The 23813-nt window shown below is 44.8% G+C and overlaps 1 protein-coding gene across 1 annotated transcript in view; it reads left to right on the top strand.

Annotated features, from left to right (window-relative positions):
* The window catches only part of DTL (denticleless E3 ubiquitin protein ligase homolog), a 127463-nt gene extending 105001 nt beyond the window's left edge, over window positions 1-22462 (top strand). The window contains exon 16 of the mRNA XM_081121999.1: window positions 22131-22462. The gene's annotated coding sequence lies outside the window, so the exon portion shown is untranslated. The remainder of the gene's footprint in view (window positions 1-22130) is intronic.
* Window positions 22463-23813: the final 1351 nt, after the last annotated feature.

The following is a 23813-nucleotide window of genomic DNA, read 5'->3' as shown; positions in this document are numbered from 1 at the left end:
TGTCATAATGTGCGTGAACCAGTTTGTGCATTTAATGATGAGAATGAGATCATTCTTTTCCAAGACTGTAACTCAAGAAGTGACTGCAGGGAGACATCAAAGGGACTCTTCCCCTGGATGGAAGGGAACACCACCAGCAACAACCATAACCACACAGCTCACCTCCCTCTTCAGCAGGGCTCAGCCCAGTTGAGATGTTTTTGTTCAACTGATAGAGAGAATATCCCTGAGGCTAATTTGAAGGCTCCTAACTTCTGGAAATAGACAGTTGATTACTTTTTTCTATAAGGAAAAAGCCAGTGGAGCTCTCCCCACTGCCTGTCTGCCCTGCTCAGCTTCCCTACCACTGACACCTCTGAGCTGGCACCAATCCTCAATGACCCACCTACTAGGAACTCTGACCAGTGACCTGGCAGCTGCTCCTCCTGAAGGAAACTCAGTTCCATTTAATGCCTAAAGGCCAGCTGCATGGCTGGACAGCTCCATTGCTGCCAGGGATGCTCCCAGAAACTCCTTTTCCCAACTTCTCAGAGGGCCTTGGTGTTGAATGATGTGAGGGCTCCATCCTGAAAAGACAAGTGATGCCAACATTGACCCACCACCAGGCACTGCCTTGCTTAAAGTAATCCTCACCATACGCTTGAAAAAAGCTATAATGATTTCTACTACACAGATGGGGAAACTGAGGTTCAGAGAGATGAAATGCCTTTCCCAAAGTCATGAATCCAGCAGTTTACTGTCTGATTTCAAAGTTGGTGCCTTTCTCACCACATTGTTTGGCCTCTTGGTATTTTGGGCAGCACCTGGATAATGACTTAGTATTCTGGAGCACTCGTATCCTCCAAGGCAGAGGACAATTGTGGCTTGTTTGTAACCCCTCCCCCTCTTGGGAATATAACTCTGCTCAGCTCACAGGGTTCCCCATTCAGTGCCTGGGCCCTTGTATTTTAATAAACTCTCCCTGTGATCACGATGCAAAATCCTGGTCAAGGACCACCAAACTAGGGACGATCAAAGCCCATAGTGTGTGCACCATTGGACTATTGAGTGCTAACTGTCCAGGCACTTTATGTTTCCCATCTCATTTAATCCTCTTGAAAACCCTAACAGGTAAAGAAATTTCAATAAACTGTGTAAGTTGCCACAGCTGGAAAATGATAGACCATGATGTCATCTAACACAAGCAATGTGGCATCAGAGGCCACAGTCTCAGCAGCTACTCCTTATGGCTTCCTCATTTGTTCCATTACACTTTCATGAGTTCTTCTAGAGAAGATATTTTCCCCCAGTTAGATGAATTGACTAAGGGGAATAACTCATTTAACCACATGGCTGAGGTTGATAGGATATTTTGAGAGAAACAAAATTTTCAGCATTTCCCTCCTCTCCCACCTCAGATCAGATGCTATAGATATGCCAACCCCGCTGATTCCTAGCAGTCACCTTCTACTTTTTTCTCTGTGTCTCCCCCGCATACAGCTTTGCTCCCAGGAGTCCACCAGAAACGGTGGGTGGGTGAAAAAGAATAGCAAAGAGAAAGATTAAAAAAGTAGCACTTTTTTCAAAACAGTGATACTGTTTTAGATTGAAATTTGCCTGAAAATAGACCATTCAGTCATGCAGACAATAATAAAGAATGTGAGCTAAGACTTGTTTTAACCGGAGGTTGAGGCACTATTTCTAGTGACTTACAGATATAACTCATTTAATCTTTACAAAACCCCCACCAGGGTTGTGTTACTGTCCTCATTTTCATATGAGGACACTGAGGCACAGAAGATTTAAGAAACTTGCCCCATATCTCTCAGATTTGAATGATAGAGCTATGATTTGAACCCAGGCAGCCTTGCGCCAAAGAAAACTGGGCCAGCTGTTGACCTCGGGAGCAGCCTCTAGGATGGCCTGTGGTCTCTGCCCACTCACTGACCACAACCTTTCTCCAGCCTGCTCCCCGGGACTACCAGGTCATTAGCAGAGGAAGAAGGAGACTCCACTTTTCATTCTATTTTGTTATATTTCTCATTATAAGGACAACTTAAAAGATAAAAATCATGACTCTCCCATAGACATAAAATGAACACCTGTTAAAGATTGTTTATTCTTAATGAGAGGACTAGGCAGGGTTGCAACTGGTTCCAAGGAATCCAGAGGACAACACATTTATAGATCAGGAATTTTCAAATGGATGCAAAACTGCTTTTTCTAGGGTGGAGAGAGACGTCCGTCTACTGAACAGAACTCCCTTGCATGTTTAAAGGCGAGAATTATTTTGCATTGCCATTAGTTATCTACTATTTACAGAGTTGTAAGACAGCTCAGAGGCAATGAAAGGCTAGAATCAGATAATCCCGAAGGGCCTGCTCTGAATAATGCATAGTTTTCTACTGGAAACACCTAGTAATTTTTTTTTCCTTATTTCACATTTCCTTACAGTCTTCATTGCTAGAATCTTTACGACATGCGTCTATCATTGTATTTTTTGAGTGATTTGTATATGTTAGCTGTATTTTAAAAAACAAAACAAAAAACAAGCTCAACACCCTCTTTGTTCTCTCACTTTTTTCCTGCCCCCATTCTTTCCTTTCTTCATTCCACTGGGTTGGAATGTTTGTATTTATAAACTGATTTATAGTCTGCTTTGGTAATTCCAATATCTGAAGTCTGATTCTTCTGTTTGTTGTTTCTGTTGATGCTCACTTATGGCATTTTGTTTCCTTGTGAGTTTATATTGACTGGATCTTTACCCGCTGGAATTCTTTGAGGCCTGGCTGAGGGGGTGTTCCTCCAGAGAGAATGTATCCGTGCGTCTTCTAGGCCCTCAGAACCATGTCTACCCAGGGACCCGTGAAATAAAATGCTCAGTTTGAGGTTTTCCAGAATGTGCAGGTAGAGTGATTTTGGACCCAGAACCTGAGTTGAGGTTTTGGTGACACATATCTCACGGAGACTTTTTCCCAAGACAAGTAATTTCTTATTAGACCCTTTGGAGGGTAGGTACCCTACTGCCACCACAGGTCAGGCCCCCAGAATTCCAGTTTCATGCTGGGATCTCTGCTCTGATCCTTCAACTTGTGTGGGCCCTGTGGTGTCTGGAAATGGACAGATTTTCCCTCAGAGTACTTCTGGCTTTAGCACTCACCCACCTCTCTAGATTTGCTATTGCTTTGGGGTTTTTTGTGGGGTTTTTTGCCTTTTAGCTTTTCTGCGCAGATGTGTGTGTGTGTGTGTGTGTGTGTGTGTGTGTGTGTGTAGTCATGCCAGCTCAGCAATACATTTTTAAAGTTTTTTAATTGTTTTGATTATTTTTAGATATTTTAGGTATTTGTCAGTGGCAGGATTTTTAAGAATACCTGGTCTACCATACTGTGGGAAATGGAAGTAATCTGTTATTTCCAAAGTAGAAGCATAGGGTAATAATATAAACCTGGGATCTGAGCTAATTTTCACTCAAAATGGCCACTAAGTGACAAGCACTGTACTAGATACTGGTGAACTCCTGCCCCCGCCTTCAGAGCAATGACAGGTCCCATCTCCTTCTTGAAGTCGGAACGGGATTGGACTTGGACTAAGCTGCTTACCAGTTGTATTAATTTAAATGCATTTCTTAATCTGTAAAAAGGAAATGGGTACTGCATGAACAATGAACTAGCCTGTGGATCTCAGGATGATTTCCGATGCAAGTAACAGAACCCCCAATTTAATTCTGTTTAAGCAATAAGAAAAGATCATCTCACACACCAGGAACTCATATCACCTATTAAGTCCAGAGTTATCCCAGGCTCCAGGGAAGGCCATCAGGACTCTCGGCTCTGCCCTCCTCTATGTGCTGACATTTATCCTTAGCTGATAACAAGAAGACTACAGTGATTTCGGGAATCCCATCTGGACGCAATACCCAGAGAGAAAAACCCTCTCTTTCTGTCTCTTCCCCAGAACCATCCCAAAATATGATTTCCCTTCATGCTTCATTGGCCAGGAGTGTATCACATGACCTTTCCTAATCCACTCATTGTTAATGGAAATATGATCGTGTAGACCAGTACTTACCTTTGGGATGGAATAGGGTCACCTTTCTCTGAGCCCCAAAAGGAAAGAACATGAACAAAACTGGGGTTATGTAGCAAGGAAGAAAAGGAGAGTTGGAAGCTGAGTAGGCCACCCATAGTTTCCACTACAGTCTACAAACGCTCAGGACAATGATGACTACCTCGTAAATATGAGCCCGAGAAACGTTAGTCATCAGCTCCCTCAGCTACACCCAAACCCAATTTATACAAACTGGTTTGAAGGCGGCATGCTAATGCAGCTCTCCACGTAGGAATCAAGTCCTTTGGAAGGTGTCAATGAAATATTTTTCAAAAGCTTAAGATTGACAGTCTCCAGAGCTGGATGCCAGTGAGAAGTGGATGCCAGTTCTTTGCACTGAGCTCCATGCTGCACAGCACACGCTTTGCCAGGCAGGTGATCGCAGATTGGCTGGCCCCTCTTACTGCTCCCCTCTGTGTTGATGGAGCCTCCAAACCTCTACACGGCTTTCATTCCACAACTGGCAAAGAAAATCCCCTGGGACACAGCCTCCCCCCAACCCCCGTGCCTGGGAGGGAGGACTCCCCACCTGTCCTTTCACTTCAAATAAAATGTAATACATATGAAAGTCAAACAAAAGACAGACAGACAAAAAGCAGACTTGGGGAGGCAGAGTAGAGAAAGCACACACACTTTCACGAAAGCAAGAGGGGACAAAAAGGGGGCAGGGGCGCAAACATCTCTGTGTCCACTTGAGCTCTGGGGAATCCGGATTTTTTTTTTGAAACTACTTTTCATATTTAAAGATTTATCACTTATCCTCTCCTTCCTAATAACCCTCTTTCCAGCAGTTTCTTTATTCATCTGGAGGCAGGAAGATGAACCAGAAACACCTCCCCCTTCCTCGTCTCCACGGCCCCGGCCTCGGGATCCGGGACTCCAGGAAGCGGCTCAGATAAAACAGCCCCGGTTACTGGAAAATCTAAGGCTCTGCTCTGTGGGCTCGCCACGGCCTGGGCTCTGCTCACAAGGAAAGTTTCCTAAGAGATAGTTACCACCTTTTATGGATCTTGAGTCTCTTGTCTTTCCCGGGCTCCGACTCCTCAGTCACAGTGATGAAGCTTGGCATGGATTACGGTTTTCAGACTGTCCGTGTGTGAGTGTGAGTGGGTGTGCAGGCCTGTATGCGCCTACGTATTTACTTAAACAACAGAACATCTTTTTGCATAATCACGTCTTACGTGGAACCACAACATAAAATAGAGACACAGGCAGTGTGCTTTGGCTGAAGGGAGGCTGGGAGCGGTTTGGGGAAGAGAAGGTGGAGGGCTTTAAAGGACCCACCCTTGGCCCGGCAGCCCCTTGAAGTCCTGCCCCAAGCTGGGCCTTCCCAGGGCCACCTGACAACCACTGGCCTAGCTGTTTGCCATGGTCCCTCCTGGTCTAAAATGCCAAGGTCCTGCTCTTTCTTTCTCGAAAGGAAAGTCCGATTCTTCCGTTTTAGGTTCAGACCGTAGCACAACACACCTTCCATAGACCTGAAGTGGGAGAAAATACATCCCCTTCCGAACCCCATTTCTTTTTGTAATTTTGGGGGTGGGAATTAATAAAGGAAATAATATATATGAAATAATATGACTAATACCCACCATTCGTAATCAGAAAGCTACCATTTGACATATTTGTTTCAGATAACTTTCTTAAAGCAAAGAAAGAAAACCTCGCAGGGAAAGCTGACCCTTGTTTAGCTCATCTTCCCAGTCCTGTTTTCTCCCCTCTCTCCTCACACAAACACTCTCACGACTGAATAATGGTCTCCCAAAGGAGTCCAAATCCCGACCTCGGGAACCTGTGGATATGTTACCTCACGTGGCAAAAGGGAATTTCCGGCCCTGATTAAATTAAGGGTTTTGAGATGAGAAGATTATACTGGATTATTCAGCAGAATCCAATGTAATCACCTGTGTCTTTATTAGAGGGAGGCTCAGAGTCAGAGAAGATGTGATGATGGAAACAGAGGCTGTTGTGATGCAGCCAAGAGCCAAGGAACGTAGGCAGCCTCTAGTCTAAAGAATGCGAAAGGCAAAGATTCTCTCCTAGAGCCTCTCGGAGAAACACAGCCCTGCTGACCTCTGGAGCAGTTGTGTTCTGTCAGGGTTACTAAGTTTGTGCTAATAGGAAACTAATACAATGAGTTAGGTGAGTTTTCACCTGGTCCATGCTTTTATACTTGGATTAGATAGATAGATACATAGATAGATGATAGATAGATAGATAGATAGATAGATAGATAGATAGATAGATAGATGATAGAATGATAAACAGACAGACAGATGATAGATAGATAGATAGATAGATGATAGATAGATAGATAGATAGATAGATAGATAGATAGATAGATAGATAGATAGATAGATGATAGATGATAGATAGATAGATAGATGATAGATAGATAGATAGATAGATAGATAGATAGATAGATAGATAGATAGATAGATAGATAGATGATAGATAGAATGACAGAAAGATAGATGATGGACAGAAATAATTTTATGTATTTTCTACACTCCCCTGATGTTTTTCAGAATCTATCCCTTTGATCCATAAATATCTAGTTCATTCAGTTTATCTGCTATGTAGTATTTTGGTATATGAATATACCACAGTATATTTATGTAGCTCTCTAAAATGGGGATGAAGATATTTTTCATAGTGATAAACATCATTGTATGTATTTCCTTATGCACATATCTCCTTGTACATATATGCAAAAGGTCTACTAGAATCTATATCTAGAATGTGCGGACTCTGGCTTTACCCCAGCCAGATTACAAAGTAAAGTTCAAAATCCTTAGCACACATACCCGCACTATTGGCAGGGGCTACCTCTGGGGAAAGGAATAAGATTTGGAGAAAGAGTGGGAAGGAAAACTTTCACATTTACCTTAATTTTTTGATGTTTGGATTTTTTTACAGGCATATGTTACTACAATTTAAAAAAATTTTTAAGCTTATCCAGGTATTTAAGACTTAAAATGGAGGTTGAAAAGCAGAGGTACAGAGGCTGAGCACAGCTGGCAAGCATGTTTTGTTTGTCCCACACATGTTTTTAAAATATTGAAATATTCATTTATATGAAATAATTAGGAGATTTCATGTAAAAATCAAGAGTTCCAACTTCTCTTGAAAAAACAGAAGAGTTGGAAACATTGGACGTGCATTTTTATGTGGCAATAATTGGTGGGAGCAAAGTTGGACTGCTCCCCTAAGCGGAACAAGGGTTCTCTCGTTTTGCTATGGTCCCCACCTTGCTCTATTGCCTTCCTTCCTACCCATATTACTCACTTACTTTACCTCTTAGCCTTTTGTAGGCATTTGAGTTTACCATCTCAGCTAGAGTTGTCAGATAAAAAATTATTAAGTTCCAATTAAATTTGAGCCTCAGATAAACAATAATTTTTTTGATATAAGCATGTCCCAAATATTGCTGAGTTTGCTGTATTTCTATTTGCTAAATCTATCAACTCTGATCCCAGGTCCCCAGCTCTCATCAGCCCCCCACCCCCATCCCAACCTTATCTCTCACTGATTTCCTTTACGGGTCCTATGCTCTGGCCAAACCAGACTATTAACCAGTTTGCTGAAAGTGTTGATTGCATTCTTCTGTTGTGGAGACCCTACCCCTGCTCCTCTCCAGTCACCTAAGATTAACTTGGTGCCTTTCAAGACCACGTTGAAGTTCCAGTTCCTGCAGAAATTTCCTCTGCCTTGGGGATCACTTCTTCCTCCCGATTCCTATAGAACTATCGGTAGAACTCACCAAGCATTTATCATTTTGAACTTTAGTGTTACTTATCTTTAACTAGATTATAACCTTTGAGTTTTTAGTTATTATTGTAACCCTAGTACCTAACAAATGCTTTAAACACAGGAGGCAGTTGATAAGAGTGTGTAAGACTCAAGGATAATGTGTCTTTCCTGACAAATTAACTCCAAACCTGGTGACTTAAAATATAGTTCATGCTTCTGTGGGTTGGCTGGGTGGTTCTTCTGGTCTGGGCTGGTTTGGTTGGGGCTAGATGGTCGGGGATGGCCTCACTCATGTATCTGGGGCCTCAAGTGGAATGCTGGAACAGTGGGCATGGCCAGAGCCTCTTTCCAACTAGTTCTTCTCATCCTCAAGGGGGCAGAACCAGCAGCTGTTCACACGGTGGCAAAAGGTTCTCACCAGCAAGAGCCTCTGCTGGTGTCACGTTTGCTACTGTACCGTTCACCAAAGAAGGTCATACAGCCAAGTCCCGACTCAACAGACAAGAGAAATGCTGCTTGTTGGAAAGAGAGACAACATCCCATTGCAAAGTGGCATGAAGGCAGGGAGACAGGGACAAATTGGAGGCCATTGCTGGAACAATCTATCTCTGATAATGAGGAGAAACCAGCTTAAAATGTGCTTAGAAATTCATCCCCGTGAGAGAAGCAAGCTTCCTTTCCATCTTGGCCTCTGCGTGTCAGCAGGACTGGATTTCTTTTGGTTTGCCAAGCTCCTTCCCCCAGGGGCCTTTTCAGTGCTGTTTGCTCTGCCTGGAATGCTCCTCCCACCTCCTTGCCAGGCTAATTATTACATTTCCTTCAAGTCCCTTCCTAAAGTCACTTCCTTAGGGGAGCCTTTCCTGGCTCTTTAGACCTCAGAGCACCGTGCATGGGGCTTTTACAGCACTCACACCATTGTTATGAATTGCTTTGTTATGAAGTTATTTGTTTAATGTCACCTCTCCCTCTCAGCAGAGAGGGCTCCAGGGCAGAGACTGAGTCTATCTCATTCAACTGCTGAATCCCCAGCACCTAGCTCCATGCCTAGCATAGAGTAGGTGCTCGGTATTGGAGGAATGAATGAATGACCATATGAATGAATGGCCTACAATGTGCTCAGCATGGAATAGGCCTGTTCAGAGTACTCTGAACTCCGTCAGAGCAAAATACAGGGGAAGAAACTGCAATCTGTTGGGTCCATAAGAATGGGTTGCTCAAAATCATTCAAGAACAACTCATGACCAATAGTTACATATCAGATGCTGGACTGTATTTGCTATGGGAGATAAGGAAGGAGAGATCGGGATAGGCCAGGCAGCTTTGGAAGGCTTCACATAGGAGGTAACACTTGAGTTAGGTCCAGAGAAGGAACAGGATTTGGATGTGGTGAAATTAGGGAAGGAGGTTAATAAGTCAGGGTCATGAGTTTGACCCTCCACAGCTACCATTATACTGGTATTATCATAAGCTATTGAGCACAGAGGGAACAGGCAGAAGAGTAAATTGAGTGGAGTAATTCCCACTATCAGTGAAACGGCTCAAGAAGATTATGATTCAGAGGAGACTGCAGAGTCGAGTGCTATCCACACAGGAAAAACAGCTCATTCAGAGACCAGAATCCTCTAAGCCATTGATGAAGAACAGCAATAAACATCTGCTTTACTCCTGGAAACATTGTGGTCTGGATGCTGGCTCTCTCCTCTCCTCCCTCTCCTCTCCCCTCTCTCTTTTTCTCTCTTTCTCACTTTTAACTATTTATTATTAGAACTTACAAACCTACACAAGGAAAAGAGTATAAGAAATGCCATCACCAACTTCAACAAGTATCAGTACTTTGCCATGTTTATTTCACCCCTCTCTCTCCCCAACCCTATCTTTTATTATTTTTTTAAAGCAAATCCCAGATACTTGTAAATACTTCAGTGTGCATCTCTAAAAAAATAAGACCATTTTCTTACTTAACCACTATACCTTTTCACACTCAACAAAATAAAGCACAATTCCTCAACATCATTGAACACCCAGTTCATATTCAACATTTCCTGATTATCTAAAACATATTTTTTTACATATCTGGTTTATTTGGATCAGGATCTAAACAAAATCCACACATTAATTTAGTTCACGTGTCTGTCTCTTAAATCTCTTTTAACCTAGACTACTGTTAAATTAATTTAACAAGGAGGCCCTTAGACTGAGGTGAATCCAACACCCTGGTGGCCAATGAAAGTAAACCAAAATCTAAGCCTGTAAATATCTCAAGGTTATGAAATCAAAAACACGAAGGACAACCAGTCACAAAGAGCCAACTAGGCTTGAAGCTATAGCAATAGAATGATTTCCTTTCTTTGCTACTGCGCTGTCTCTATATGTCTTTCCCTGGCTCCTGTCAGAGGCCTGCCCCTAACCGCTTTGGGTTTGGCACTGCCCAATTCAAAACAAGTTTTGCTTGCATAAACTCTTAAAATGCTTAATATTGCTCATTATATCTTTTAACACCGCGGTGCTGTCTTTTAATTGAGGCTTCCTTTTGCTGACAACCCACCTCATCCTCACTGCCTTTGTCAGCCCTGGGTCAGCAGGCAGCTCGGAGATGAGATCTCATCTGTGGAGAGGGGGTGGGAGGGGTGGAGTGAGCATAAGAGTCCTCAGATCTCATGAAAAAGAAACCCCTAATTGGCCTCAGGGGAAACGTTAAAATAAGAGATCCGTAAGAACCAGAGTTGACCCGCACATTCTCCTCACACCTAAGAATGACAAAAATTTACTGAGCCTGCACGAGTGATTTTTGTGGGCAAGAGAGGGAGGGTGAGAGGAAGGTAATCAGTAGGAATGGGATGGACATCCGACAAGCGCAGGCAGGACCAGCTACATAATTTTCAGAGCTCAGTGCAAGACAAAAATCCCACAGCCCTTGTTAAAAAATGATTCCGAATTTCAAGATGGCAACAGAAGAGCATTAAACCTAATGTGGGGTCCTTCTGAGCACAGCCACAAGGCCACCCATGAAACTGGCCCTTGAATAGGTGGCAAAGTCCAGAAGTCCCCAGGGAGGTTTTCTACAAGGAGATGCTTTACCAACTTGTGTCTCACTTGCATCTGAGACACATTCAAAGGCAGTGGGGATTGTTTCCATATCTGGTAGCTACTACCAACAACTCAGATTTCAGATCAGCGCTGCATAGTGTATGGATAGTGATGGGTCTGGATCCTCTAGCCTTTACGTCAACATGGGCTCTGGGGCCAGAATGCCTGGCCTCACATCCAGACTCTATTGCTTACTTCTTATTGCGTGACCTTGGTCAAGTTCTTGACCTGTCTGTGCTTCTGTTTTCTCATCTATAAAATAGGCTAATTAAATGTATATACCTTAGCCTTAGCCGGGTGGTTCAGATGGTTGGAGCATCGAGCCATAACACCAAAAAGGTTGTGGGTTCAATTCCCAGCCAGGGCACATATCTAGATTGTGGGTTCGATCCCTGGTTGGAGGAGTGTACAGGAGGCAACTGATCGATGTTTCTCTCTCCCTCTCTCTCTCTAAAATCAATAAACATATCCTCCAGTGAGGATTTTTTTAAAAAGTATCTACCTCATAGAGTTGTTTTGAGGATTAAGTTAGTTGGTATTTGCTGGCACATGGCAAACACTGTAGGCGTCCGTTAAAACAAATCCAGAGGTTGGAGCGTGAAGGGCCCAGGCAGGTCTCTGGAAGTGGAGGTACTTGCAGGATGAAGTCCGGTTATGGTCTCCTAGTGGAAGGAGGCTGTGCCTGGTGTCTTCACCCTGCTCCCTAACAGCTTAAACAATGGTCGTTCACTCGGCGAGTGTTTACTGAACACCTATTACATATCAGGCACTTACCGAATGAAAAGTTAGGCAGACATGGCCCTTGCCCATAAGGTGCTGATGGTCTAGCATGAAGAGGGCTCCACCTGTATTCAGTCCCGCCCAGGTCTGGGGCCTGCTGGGCCTGGCTCCAGGTGGGAGGAAGAAGAGATGCCCTCAGCCTGTTGCCCATCAACAAGGCAATGCTGCAGCTGATGAGCATGGGTTTGACTTCAGTATCCTGTTTCCCTGTCATCAGTCTGCTTTATAATCTGTTTTGACCAAGCCCCCGCCTGATGATTCAGCATACTCATCGAAGATCCAACATGCATTTCCTGCCCTGGAACCTAGACACCACAGATTGAGTTTCAATGCCTGCTGCTGAAACCCCCAAGATGTTGTCAGCTGCTGGGCTCACCACCTTGGAGAGGCTCCCAGGATCTTGGACTAGGTTGAGCCCACCCGTGATTAACCATAATTATGTTACATTGACCTTCCCGGTCTGGTCTAGGCCCATGTGTGCCCACCTCTCCAGTAATTAGTCCCCAACCTTGCCCTCCTGTCCTAAACTCCTGGTCATCCCTTGACATTGAGCATCTCTATGGATTTGGATTTCCATCTCATCAACACTCACACCCAGGATCTGAAATTCCAGATCACAGGGGAGGCTGTGGGAGCCTTCACCAATGTCAGTCTGACATTGAATGCAGACTCTTTCCTTTCAACTAATAAATTAAGGTCTTTGAGGGGTAGTTTGTGGCAAGATGGACATGGACAGGGTCATAGAGGTGGAGGGAGAATGATAGATAGACACACCAGCTACTCGCCCATTGGCTTGCTCCAGCCCCAAAGCCATTTTGAGGCCTTTCTAGACAGCAGCCCAGGGGCGCTGTCCAGTACGCCACCATCCTGGCCAAAGGCCTCCAGACACTGGGCTCCTCAGGAAGCGGGTGATAAAAAGAGGTGGCAGGTGGAAGCCAAAGAATAGTTTTTCTACATATCCTTCCCCAGATCTGCATTTTAGAATTTCTGAAATGGTGAGATTGAAAAAAAGTTTCTCCCAGGTCACTTGGAAAGAAACACTGTATGTGAATTTCCTCCCTTGGGCCACAGAGCTCTGGAAAATCAGAGCTGCAGGCCCTGTTGATGGAGAACCATCGGAAGAGCAGAGAACCACACCCCACAAGGGTTACCCCCACAAAATCAGAGAGGACTTTTGTATACATCTGGGATTGCCTCTGAATCCTGTGGCCCTGGGCAGGGAGATGGAGCCCAGCCTGGGGAGGGGCCACGCAGGAAGACAGGCAGCAGGGAAGGTGGCCAGGGCCCAGGGCCAGGACCTTTTATCCTACAGCCCATTGCTTCCCTACGACGTCCCCATATACAGTGTTCATCTTACAGGGACTCTGGGCTTCTGAGTGGGGGACAAATGGAGTCGATCTTTAGGCTAAATTTTTTCTATAAACGAAGAGATTTTAAAACAATTGATGTTGATGTCTTAAAGGACCAGTAGGTACATTAATTCATCAGCAGTATGTCCTAAACAAAACCAAAGTCTGGTGGGGGAAGAAAGGGACTATAAGGTGTGGCTTCCCTAAAGCATATTCGTAATTTAGTAGAATGCTGTGCAAATTCTAGTAAATACAAAGGAAACTTCAGAAAGAGAGAAGTAACAGTTTACAGACAATACAGGATACAGAATTTGGGGATTAGGTGGCAGAAATATTTCCTGACAGGTGTTGGAAAAGACTTGGGAAAGGGAGAACGTGAGCCTGGTACTGTTGGTTGGGGAGGGCCTAATTTCCTTCCACATGATGAACTACCCACTGGGTGCCAGGTACCGTGCTAAAAACTAGGAATGCAGACGTGAGCACTGCACAGGCTCTGTCCTCACAGTCTGTGTGGGACAGACTGTGATGGAGCAGATGCGGGAACAGAGGATGGAGCAGAGCCCTGGGAAAGGTGTGGTGATTGTGTGGCTGGGGAGGCGTGGAGTGTGTGTGTGTGTGTGTGTGTGTGTGTGTGTGTGTGTGTGTGTGTGTGTGATGTCTGGTGAAGGGGGTGGCGAGGGAGGCAGGGAGAGAGAATACTTCTAGAGGGGCTCCACTGAGGATGTACCGTTTGAGCAGAGTCTTGAAGCCTCAGTTTATTCCGTGGACTCAGAGGAACAGCATTCTAGACAGGGAACAGCAAGCGAAAAGACATGGACAAATGCCACGTATTAAAGACAGGGTGAGAATTTAGAGAAGTGTGTGTGACTGGAACAAAGGATGCATGTGAGCTGTGCTAGCAGATGAGTCTGGGAAAAGAGGGCAGGAGAAAGATCATGAAGGCCTTGTTGGCCAAGTAAATAGTGTGCATTTTTATCCTGCAAGGGATCGGGAGCCAGCCACGACTTCTAAGCAGGAGAGGGGCAGCTTCATGCTTACCGTTAGAAAGGTCACTGGGAGAAGGGAGTCCCAGAGCTCAGAGGAGCCAGAGGAAGGGGACCAGTGCTGGGGTGGGGTGTGCACTGAGGCTTTTAAGCAGGGAAATCAGAGCAGCTCATCCGATGCTCACAGCTGTGTGGTGTGCAAGATGGGTTCCAGGCAGGAGTGCTGTTTGGGAGACCTTTAGGGGAAAGTGCCCTATGAAGGCTGTTTATTTTAACAAACTTTTCCATTGCACAATTTATTTCCCCAGGAGCACCTTTCATTTTGAGGTTGTTAATTCTTCTTCACAGAAATCATCAGAGTTGACTTCAGCTTTGTGTCTTCTGAGGGCCACTTTGCAGCATGTCGCCCCTGGCCCGTGGGGAAGATCTGAGACGGTCTGAGATGGTCACAGTGGGGTGAATTTTCTAGAAATACTGTTGAGATCAGTTGGCACAATTGTGTTTTTGCTTAAAAAATCAAATTCCCAGGGGCAGTCCCCAAATTCTGAATAGCGGGACACTTTGCCCCACTGCCTAATGGTTAACCCTGAGTTTTACTCCGAACATCCCACTGGGCTGAGGTTTTACGAGGTAGCTCTTTTCTCAGGCAAAGCTGGGTTGTAGGAAAAGGGCACTGAAGAAAGTGACTTTTGTTCTAATGTCCAATCCCTGGGAGATCGGGGTTCGGAAAGTTTACATTCTCCTGACTTTTTACATGATTTCTCCAACCCTTACATATTTCATACACCACGAGCAAACTGGAACTTGACCCTGGTTATTGCACGCTGAGCCTGCCAGGCTGGCTGTGGGACTGTGGCTTTGCCATGTGCACTGGCTGGTTAGTCGGGAGACTGGAGCAGAGGGCAAGTCAGGTCGAGGTCATGGTTGAAATTCCTGTAGAGGCCAGTTGGCCAGGCTCGCCCTGCCCTCCGTCTCTCTGGCCCAGGTCATGTAGGGGTAGGAGGGCAGGGGTGGCTCCGCACAGCCCAGCCCTGTTCTCTGAAGTCTCATCGCTGTCCTGGGTGGTGGGTCAGTGACAGGAACTTCAGTCACGACGAGACCTTGATTAAGAAACCCTCTGGGGAGCCAACACCATTTTATGTTTCAGCCGTGGTTTTTGTCCAGCCTTCTTTAGTGATGTGGAGCAGTGTTGACTGTAGCAACTTTTCTATTAACCAGAAAACATTTTGTCTGCTGCTTCAGGCAAAAATACCTGCCTTACAGCTTCAATTTGCCCCCAGACAGTTTCCTTTCCCCACTTTGGCTTTCTCTGTCCTTTCCCCGACTCTCCCATGGCCTCTTCTCCCCTGGTGGCCCCTAGAAACCTTTCCTCTCCCATCAAAACAGGAAAGGCTCTTATAATGGTTGTTTGTACTCACAGGTTGACAGGTTAATGAATTCTGTCACGGCTAGTTCAACCAGACATTGCATTTCAAGGTGTTTCCTGGGAGACTGTAGGTAGAGGATAGCAGTAAGGGGTACACGGTCCAAATCCAGATCGCAGCTGAGTGGGGATCTGGCCCTGAGAGTCAGCAGCTGTGTGATGTGGGGTTGGTACTTCACTTGCCGGGCCTCAGTTTCCCCTCTCTGTAAAGGAAAGCCCATAATGCAGGAGAAACCTCATGTGAGCACTCAGATTTTCCTGTCATGATAAATGTTAGTTATGATTACTGGTTGGCTAATTGACACACAAATGGCTTTATTCTACTACAGTCCTTAGTGTAACAGCTCACAAGTGGAGAGAATTTTAAAATTTATTTTATTATGAAACATTTCAAATGTGCAGGAAAGTTGAAAGAATAGTACAATGGACACTCAAATCCCTCTCCCAGATTCTATAATTGTTTACATTTTGCTGTATTTTTTTTTTCAGAACCATTTCAAAGTAAGATATAGACATGACCCCTCAATACTTTAACACACATCTCTTGCAAAATACATTTTCCTACATATTCACAATAATCTTTATTATGCTGAAGAAAATTAATGATAATTATCTAAATAAATCACTTAATTCCTACTCAATATAAAAATTTCCCAAATATGTCTTCTAATAGACTTTTTCAAAGAACATACAATCATAATTCTTATAGCCCTGGCTGGTTTGGCTCATTGATTAGAGCATCGGCCCATGGACTGAGGGCCTGGGTTCGATTCCGGCCAAGGGCATGTACCTCAGTTGCAGGCTTGAGATCCCTGGCCCCAGCCCAGGGAAGCAACCAATCGATGTGTCTCTCTCACATCAATGTCTCTCTCTCTCTCTCTCTCCCTCCCACTCTCTCTGAAAAGCAATGGAAACAATATCCTTAGGTGAGAATTAAAAAAAAAAAAAAAAATCTTTCCTTGAATGTAGTTGTCTTATCTCTTTGTTTGCCTTTACTCTAGAGCAGTAGGTGTGAAGAAATTTTGAGAAGCACATTGTTACTGAAATCAGCTACATGAACTGCTGGCTTCCACCGATGCCCGCTGGGCCTGGCACCTTTACTGAGACTGTCCCTGTGATACTCCTGCATTGTTTGGTTCGCCAGACACGTTGGTTGCCAGTTTCGCTGCTTAGTAACTTGAGCTTAGGGACACTTGTCACCTTCATATCCCCACCACCTACGCAGTACCTGACACGCAGGTGGGCAATAAGTGGATGAAGGGAAAGGAGCCAGGGCGGGAAGGAGAAAGAACAGTGGGGAGGAGGCAGGCCCAGGCAGGCACCTGCTTCCACGTCTGGCACGGGCCTCCTGGGACATTCCGCTCTCCTTGGGAAGCACCCATCCTCCTTGGCTTTGGGGAGGATGTGACCTTCCTCCTCCTCATGTTCCTTTTCCCCATTTCCTGCCTTCCTTGCCTGAGCACTCGTTGGCTCCCCTCAGATCCTCTGCTAACTTTAATCGCTCCTTTTTTCCCCCCAGACGCAAGATTAATATTTGACAGAATTTAAAAAGTAGTCTGGAGTAGATTATCTTTTCCTACAGCCACACTCATTCTTCCAGTACCCTGGAAGGTAACTCCCATACGAATTCCACCTTCAGCAATGAAGCTCCCGACCGCACAGCAAGTCGTGGGGAATGTCCCCTCTTTGCTGGGAGAGATGCCACAGTGTCTGTAAGGGGCTGCTCTGCTGGGGGGAGAGCGCACATGTGCACAGGAGGGCCTGTCCTCCAAACGCAGCCCACAAAGTCTGGCCCGGGCTTTAGGGTCAAACTGTTACTTCTGTTTGGTGTAGAGGGAACAGCGGCTGAATTGGCTGGAACAGACCAAAGTTTGTACAGTAGACTTTCCCCATACCTTGTATTTAATCCATCCCTAAAAATTCTGAGCTAAAACGAAGGCAGAGGACATCTGTGGCAACATGGGTGGATCTTGAGAGTATTACGCCAAGTGGAATAAGTCAGACAGAAGTGGACGAGAACCGTATGATTTCACTCAGATGTGGACTATAAAACAAAAAAGTAACAGATGAATTAACAAAACAAAACAAAGACAAGCTCATTGATACAGGCAGCAGAATGGTGGTTACCAGAGGGGAAAGGGGGTCAATTATATGGAAACTAGACTTTTTAAAAAATTCTCGCCTGAGGATATTTTCCCCCCAATGCTTTTCAGAGAGAGTGGCAGGGAGGAAAAGGGAGAGCGAGAGAAACATGGATGTGCCCTTGACCAGAGTCGAACCCAAGACCCTTCAGTCCACAGGCCGACGCTCTAACCACTGAGCCAAACTGGCTAGGGCAGAAACTAGACTATACAGATATCAAATTATAATGTTGTACACCTGAAATTTATATGTTATTAACCATTGTTACCTCACTAAAAATAAATTTATTTTTTAAAAAGGCAAAGAAGATACAGGGAATGAATGTAAGAGACTCTAGATTATCTGCATCGTGGACTGGCTAATTTTCATTCCAGGCTGACCGCGTTCATACGCTTCTCTGTCACCTCTCCTTGCCGAGCAGTTGGCTTCTATTCAAAGTACACAAGGCCATTTAATTATTAATCTGAGCAAAACATTATTAGGAAAGTTCAACTGTTGAGTGTATGTGTATGTGTACACACGTGGATACTTTTCTTGATTATCTGGCAGTTTTGTTTTGCTGTTTAGCTTTCTGGGCCACGGTTTCTCTCCGTTTGTGGCAATGTCCAAAAGGTGACTATGACCAACAGTGAATTCCTAAGAGCTTTTTGGACCCTCTCTCCGTTACTTGGGTGTGTGTGGAAATGTTTGTCAGCTGTGGAGGGCACGGGTACACAAGAAGAGTGACTGACCTTGACCTTTGAATGGACTGTGTATCTGCGACCAGGAAAAAGTGTGTGTTTGACAATGGTTTTATGTCCTGCTGTCAGTAGAGAGTACTTTATAGGGCTTGCTGTTGTCCCAGGGCTCCAGAAACTGTCATGATTATTTAGCCAACAGTTTTAATAAGTCTATAAACTCATCCTATTTTTATATTAATAACATGGAGAGAAATTTTTGAAGATTAAATATAGAGAAATATGGGTCTTAGCTTCACTGCTCAGGGCTGTTGGGAATTCTTCTGCAGAATTAGATCTAGTGTTTTATCATTATTTCCTTCTTTCTGCAGCTATCATTCTTTCTTTTCCTTCCCTCCCTCCCTCCCTCCCTCCCTCCCTCCCTCCCTCCCTCCCTCCCTCCCTCCCTCCTTCCTTCTTTCTATCTTTTTCTTTTTTTTCTTTTCAATATTTCTTGCATGCTTAGTATTTATTAGACAGTGTTAAGTGTTGGGAATACAGAAATGAATAACATGTCCCAGCCCTCCTTAAACTTGGTTTTGTGGGAGGGGCAGGCAGAGACATAGATCATTCCCATACAATGGGTAATTATGGCGGTAAGCTCAGTAGAGGGGCCCTGAAGCCAGCTTAGCTTGGAGAGCAGGCAGTAAACTTCCTGGAAGAGATAACTAGGTGATTGACTGGGGAGTGGGGTTGGGAGATGGAGCAGGGTCCAAGGCCTTTACCCAGCAGGTTAAGCCATTTATGTGGTTTAAGACCACTGGACAAAGGAATTGGGATGAAGGACTTTGAGGATGTGGGTTTTCCAAGGATGGATGACAACAGATTTTGGTGTCACTGGCTATGGTTGGGACCACATAGGCAGGGTAGAAAAGATGCCTGTTTCTACTCTGGGAAAGTATAGGAGACTCATCCATGAAGTACTGGGTATGTTCCAAGGTGCCCTCTCAGGTGGCTGACCCCAGGAAATGAAAGCTAAAATGAAGGAAAGATCACCCTTGAAGTCCAATGTCAGATATGTGCTCAGGGGTGAAGATTCGTGTAAGGGGAAGCAGGCGGGGTAAAGAGATATGAATGAAGATCAGTTGCCCCAGGGTGGGGCAATGAGAATTGGAGAGGTGGAGGATTCCTGGCCTCCTAACAAACAAGGCCCAACTTGTGCTGCAAGTCTTACGGGGAGTTCAGGACTTGGGAGGAGTTCTTCCAGCCAGTAGTGAGGCAAGTGGCCACAATACTAGTTCTGATGCTCAACAAGGGCAGGGCCCTACATGGGCTGCTCCTTGAGATACAGGAAGCAGGAGACCTTTCACAATCTCAGGAAGGTGAAAGGGAGTCCATCGAGGGAAACTTAATTCCTGCTTCTTGGAAGTCTCAGCTTAAGAGTAGAAAGAGCACACATGAGCCAGAAAGACCTAAGTATCATGACCAATCATATCAACTACAGCAATAGTAATAGCCACTGTATATTCAGTGTCTAACTGTGGCAGAGTGTTTCATGTTTTATTTAATTTACCCTTCACATGACTATATAATGATATATAATGATAGACAGTATTATAATTCCCTCCATTTTATAGATGGGGTAATCAGAGTTTGGAAAGATCATAGGTAGGAAGCCATAGAATCACACTGGAAGCCAGATCACCCTAACTCTAGAGCCCCTGGTCTCAACTGCTCTCCTTACTATGAATACATATTCAGTACAGCTCATCTTTGACCTGACCACTGGACCACAGCCCATCAGAAATGGTGAAGTGGAGAGACTAGAGACTGATAAACTGCATTTCTATAGCACTATTAGTTTTATGAAGATGCATAATTTAAAATTTTCCATTTCTCTAAATAGCGTAGTCTTAGTGTACTTAAAAAATATTAGTATTAGTCAAGAACATATGATTTAAGGGGAAAAATACAGATTAGGAAATAGGTTCTCTGAAGTCTCTTACCTTGGTGGTTGTTATGGATTGAATGCCTGTATCCCTCCAAAATTCATGTGTTGAAGTCCTAATCCCCAACATGATGGTATTTGGAGGTGGGGGTCTTGGGAGATAATTAGGTTTAAATGAAATCATAGTGGTGGTGCCCCATTATGGGATTAATGCTCTTATAAGAAGAGGAAAGAGACACTAGAGTCGCCCTCCCATCCCTCCCACCTTCTCTTTCTCTCTCTCTTTCTCTCTTTTTCTTTCCTTCACCCTCTCCCTCTCCATGTGCACACCCCGAGGAAAGACCATGTAAAGCAGAGGTGGGGAACCTTTTTTCTGCCAAGGGCCATTTGGGTATTTATAACATCATTAATGGAATATACAAAATTATCAACTTAAAAATTAGCTATGAAAAAAGCTCCTAGATTTATTGAATTTTGAGTCCTGTCTGCAGTTGATTTGGCAAGGCCAGACCAAATGATTTCGTAGGCCATAGATTGCCTGCCAGCTGGACATTCCCCACCCCTGATGTAAAGATACAGTGAGAGGGTAGCTATCTATAAGCTTGGAAAAGAGACCTTGCCAAGAGCTTAATATGCTGGCACCTTGATCTTGGACTTCCCAACCTCCAGAACTGCAAGAAAATAAATGTCTGTTGTTTCAGTCACCCAGTGTATAGTATTTTTTATAGGGGCCCAAACAAACCAGATAAGTAGTTGGTATCAGCAATTGAGTGGACATGCTCCCTGCATGTGTGTCCTTAAACTAGATCCTCCTAGTCAGAGGGCTCTTGTCCATATTTTGAGACCCTCTCACTTTCCACATGAGATTTTAGTGTTCCTTTTCTCATTGGTTATTTATGAATAATTTATGCAATGACTTTTACAAGACCTTCTTGGGAAAATATATGAGTTGCCTTATGATTTTTTACCCGATGAGATGTTGGGCACTGCCTGCCATCTGTAGCCCCAGATGGATAAACAGAGAGGTGTGCAGGTGGTTCCCATAACTGAGAGGAAAGCCAGGATCTACACAGACCACTGGATCACCTACCTTGCTCCTTGCTCTGGGAGTCCTTGATGGGCCTGGGACAGGCACACCTCAAGGGGATTGCAGCTCTAGTCCCCCTGAACACACAGCAGACACACAAGCTGTGTGGTCTTCCAGGGGTTTGCCACAGGGCCCCTGGTGTGTTCGGAGAAAATGAAGCTGCAGCCCCTTGAGGTTGTGAAGAAATGTGTCCTATAAACACAGATGAGTAGAAAGCTGCGACTTGTGAGGGGAACACCATGCACCTCAGTCATCCTTAGCAACCAGGTCCTCCCTCTGCAGAAGGGCCACGCTGCTTCTCAATTGGGGGTGATCCATGAGCCATCAAATCCTCAAGTAGGAGGAATCCGGAAAGGTCATTTAGTCCAGCGTTTCTTGGTCTGTTAGGTACGTGTCTCACCTGGGAGTTTCGTTATAGGGCAGATTCTTATTCAGTAGGTGGAGGGTGGGGCCTCAGAGTCCCCAGCTTTAACAAGCTCCCAAGTGAGGTCACTGCTCCTGGTCCAGGAACCAACTTTGAATAGCAAGGATTTTTTTTTTTTTTCTCTCTCTCTCCATGTCAAGGCGGGCTGAATTTCAGCGACCATCTCAGCCAAGTACAAATCCATTCTGCTGCAGAGAAGGGAATTCTCTTGTTTAGCAGCTTTCTTACTTTCTAGAAGTTCTTACTTAGCAAAGCCAGATTCCTTTAGTCAAGTCCACTGAGGCCATTTTGTCTAGCTGGAGACCCAGGGCTGCCCTCTCTCATATCATAATCCCCGGCTATTTAAAGACTACTAAGTCAGATCTATTTTTAAAAGCACCGCTTCTCTCTCTGTTCTTACTCCTGCATTCTCCAGCTTGGTCAGGAGGAATGAAACAATGGGGCACTTTGGTGGATGAACTGGCATTTGGAAGGTTCATGTGGCTGCTCATCCCTTCAGAATGTCCTCACGCACCCAAATACTCTCCACTCTTCATTCTCTGTAATAAATGCACGGCAGAAGTTATGGAAGTCAAAACCTGAAGAGACAATGGCAACCTCAGTTCAACCTCTGGCCTCATCACGACTCTTACCAGAGCGTGATCATGGTTAGCATGTGGCCTAGTTTGGGTTTCCTCCTTCGTACCAGCTGAGACGCTTGGAAGCGGGGATGCAGCCGTCTACCTGGGACAAGCAAAGGAGCCTGAACAGCCATGAGTGAGAGTCGGTAGGTTGTATTTTAAGTACCCAATCATCTGTGCTAGGCGCCAAGCCACTTCCACCTCTGTTTTATTTATTTGTTTATTTATTTTTAAGTTACAGTTGACATACAATATTCTGTTAGTTTCAGATGTACAACATAGTGCTTAGACATTTATATAACTTACAAACTTCTACCTCTGTTTTAATCCCCCTGAACCCTGCCTTCTTTCTGCCCCAGAAAGGTCTGCCATCAGCTTTTTGCTCTTTTGTGTGACTTTAAATCAATGTGTCTCCTCTCTCAGGGGCGCCTGTATTTTCAACCATTCTCTCCATCCTTTGTTAAAGAGGCTAACGGTCTCCTGGTGACAGGTTATGCTACTTACCTGCCAGGAAAGGCATAGTGAGGCTACTGCAGGCGTTGCCTACAGTAAAGAAGCTGTGGCCACTTACAGGTTCACACTGACATCCTAGGGGGAGGGACGGACTCTTCCAGTGGAAAGTGAGGTTTCCAGGAGAACCTGTGCAATTTGCAGGTTTGCAAAGTGTAAGAGTATCCAGAAATTTGCCGTTACTCTGACCCTCCCTCTGCAGAGCATCCTTTGTCGTTTTCAAGAAGGTAAAACGAGACAATGAGAGCAGAGGACGAGATGGTGACATCTCCTGGTTTATTCTGACAGCCAGTGTGTAGGGTGCTCTGTATGGGGAATGTGACTCACCAGCCTTTTCATGACTCTGGGCCCAGGATTCACAAGTGTTCCAAAATTAGCAACCAGCTCTGTACACCCACGGAGTAGTAAGACACTTCCCTGTGGAAACAATCAATGGGTGAATGCATGGAGAAAGGAAAGGTTACAAGCGTTCTAGATCATTACAGCTCTTAGTTAGCCTGGAAACTCTTTCTGAGAATATACTTCTGTTTCCTTCCCCATTTATTATCTATGGCTCATTCAATAATTTTTTACTGAACATTGTCCCTGTGCTTAGGACTACTCTAAGTGTGAGGAATTCAGTCCTTCGTCTCATGGAGTTCATAATTGATTGGGGGAACCTGGGCAAGTGACTTACTCTCTTATGGTTTCCTCATCTGTAAAATGGGCATGTCATGTACCCGACTTGCTGGATAACGTATAGATAGTTCTGTTCGGAGTGCCTAACACTTAGCAGCCACTTAACTGTTAGCTCTTGGCTTCCGTTGAGAAACAACTTGTGTGGGAGTAAGATTATTGGTGTCCTGCTGTGCCTGTTGGTGCCATAATCAGATCTGCCCCCTGGGAGCTCAGGGCCTCAGCCATGCCACAGCTGGGAACTTAGCCCCAGTGGGGATGGGGCCAGAGATGCTAAGTTCAGCATAAGCTTC

This window comes from Miniopterus schreibersii (assembly GCF_964146895.1).
Source record: "Miniopterus schreibersii genome assembly, chromosome: 19".
Taxonomy (NCBI): Eukaryota; Metazoa; Chordata; class Mammalia; order Chiroptera; family Miniopteridae; genus Miniopterus; species Miniopterus schreibersii.
This window is presented reverse-complemented; position numbering and strand designations above follow the sequence as displayed.